This window comes from Oreochromis aureus, linkage group 12, assembly GCF_013358895.1.
Source record: "Oreochromis aureus strain Israel breed Guangdong linkage group 12, ZZ_aureus, whole genome shotgun sequence".
NCBI classification, from domain to species: Eukaryota; Metazoa; Chordata; class Actinopteri; order Cichliformes; family Cichlidae; genus Oreochromis; species Oreochromis aureus.
Genome location: NC_052953.1, coordinates 31,947,864 through 31,950,641, shown reverse-complemented (window position 1 = coordinate 31,950,641; position 2,778 = coordinate 31,947,864).

Genomic DNA, 2,778 nt, shown 5'->3' with positions numbered 1-2,778 from the left:
TATCTTGTTTAGATTCGCACGTTTCAGCCAGGAGACAGAGGGACTAAAGAATACATGACATACTGGCACTGCGGCAGGGTGAGGGAAGTAAAAATCCTTCTGTGAGTGCAAGTGTGCAGCCAGAATGTGTTTGGTTGTGGGTGTATTTCTTGCTGTGCGTGCAAAAGTGTGTATCAATCCATACTAGGCTGTATTGTGTGTGTGTGTGTGTGACAGCAGGGTGTGATGGTCTCTGATTTATGGGCTATATCCCTCAGTGCCAGCTCTCTGTCTGCTTGAGCATGGAGGATGAATGGACCTCTGTAAGCTTGGCCAGATCCCGCCAACCCCTCTCTCACCTTCTTCCCCTGCAACCCTCTGTCCCTCCCTTTTTCCTCCCACCACCCTCTCTCCACCCTATCAAAATAGCATTTTGCAATTAGCCACAAACAAACTTAGAGCAACTGTTTACTTGTTTCTATAAATGTTCTCTCTGACATCTGGCAAAATAACTGATATGGGTAAATAAGCTCACACTTAGCAGGCCCTGAGAAATCCATGTCTACTAGAACAAGCACGTCTTTTGTTAGCAGCTCGGTCTGGGATGTGCCAGATGAGGGAAATTCATTTTATTTTGGGACAATATTATAGAGAAACCGGTTTTTGATGAAAAAATCTAATTTAGTGCAACTTGGTTTAGGCTTTTGGTTTTGGGCACCTATCTTATTTTCTGTCTGTAATCGTAGCACTGCCATTACCAAGTTAATTACATGAGCTCTACTGAAGAAGACAGATGAAGCATGAAACATGCTGGTTAGATGATCTACCAGGTTTTAAACCAACCTGCATATTAGGTGAACTTGAACCCAACACTCAGTGTCCCAAAGCTGTTTATTGAGTTGATCACTTTTTGGTTAAATTCCCATTTCTAATGAAAGACTCCATAAACAGGACACAAACATGACCTGCTGCCTGACAAACATGCGACTTGCTCCTCCACCACCGACCCTCTCCAACTGCCCAATGCTGAGTTTAAGCACTTTAAGACAGCATTATCTCCAAGCATCTAATTCAGCCCTGGATGAGAAGAAGAGGAGGAAAAATGCATATCAAAGGTGGTAGATTAGGAGCAAGAGGAGGAGGAGGACAAGACAAGCACAATCAAGAAAGGCGACTTCAAATGAATTTTGAGCAACTGTGATAGACCGTGTTCCCATTTACTGAATTACAATGAGCAAAGCAGAATAAGGGGGAGAGAATTAGAAAGTTAGAAAAGAGAACAGGCAGCTGAGTTACTCGGCCAGCAGTAAGAGGCTCTTAATGTTGCCACAGTCCTTAAAATAAGTGGCATGAAATACATATTGTTGAAATAATGTCAAACTTGGAACAAATTAACTGTGTCAGCCTTTCCATCAATGACCATGTCCTCCTACTTAATACTGTCCTGACCCAGCACGTTACATAGATGACATGTTGGCAAAAAGACAGCATTTATTAACAGCTCACACTAGTGCTGTGCGAGTGATTCAGGTCCAAACAAATACAAGGCCAGTACTGTCAATACCAGTACCGTCACCTACAAAGGGAGCTTATTTAGGGGACAGCAGTGTGTCATGATTTATGAGATTATGAACACACTAAATCATTTTAGTGTGCACATTTTTTACTTTGAGCAATACTTAGTTAACACAACAAAACACACCATTCAGCTTTTCATGTATTATGTATTCTGAAACTGGCTTTTTTGTGGGGAATGTAACTTTACTGTATAATGTACTGGTTTAACATTTATACAAATTAAAATTTATAAAAAATTTGGTCAAATCCTGACCCCGAAAGCTGGACTGGATGACGATTGCTTCAGCTTAGCTGCCTGTTTAGTTCACTGTAGTTAGCAGTAGCGCTCCAGCTGCTAGTGGGAGTGTTAACACAGAAGGTAGGAAGCTAACAGCAAACCAGCAGTGTGGAGGTATTTACTCAAATCACACCAACAAGGTTTATTTTTATGTTTGCAACAGCTTTTAATTTATTTGCAAAGTAAACTCAAGAAAAAATGTTTTTGCTAACTCCATCAATTATTTCACATTATCTCTCTCGTCCCCTTCATACACAGCGTTTGTGTGTTTGTTTGAGGAGCAGCAAACCCTTGGACTAATAGCAAAGGAGAATCTGTATCAGACAAAATCAAATACTGTATATAAAAAGTACAATACTATTCAAAGTTTATACTGCCCAGACATTGAGCTGGCTTAGCGGTGGTCTCAGAGTGCTTCCTGTTTAAAACTGGTGTTGGATTGATGCTGGGTATCGGCAGAAAACTTAAGCTGAGGTATTAATCCTCCAATGTAACTAAAGACGTGGCAAAAAAAGAAGAATATAAGAGTATGTACAGTACATGTGTGCTACTAAGAGGGTGTGTCTGAAATAAACTACGGCAGTTGTCTTATATGGAAGATACTCCTGCACGCTTTTGCTTATGTCAGCATGCGGATGCTTTGTGTGGCGTATCTGCATACATTTGTATATTATGCATGTATCCATATGGGAATGTGTTTGTCAGTTTGTGTTGGTATGCGTGCGTGCGCCACGGCTCACTGATGTGGCAGCCTGCTGTGTGTACTCATTTATGTGTAATGAATGCTTATGAGGGTAAACAGATGGTGTGTTAACATGGTAAAATATGATCTGCTGCCAGACAATATGGTGGCACGCTGGTGTTTACAACACACACATTACACCCTGGGACAGCAGAGCAGCTTTAAAGCAGCCTGGCTTTTCTCAACTCATCCGAGTGGAATA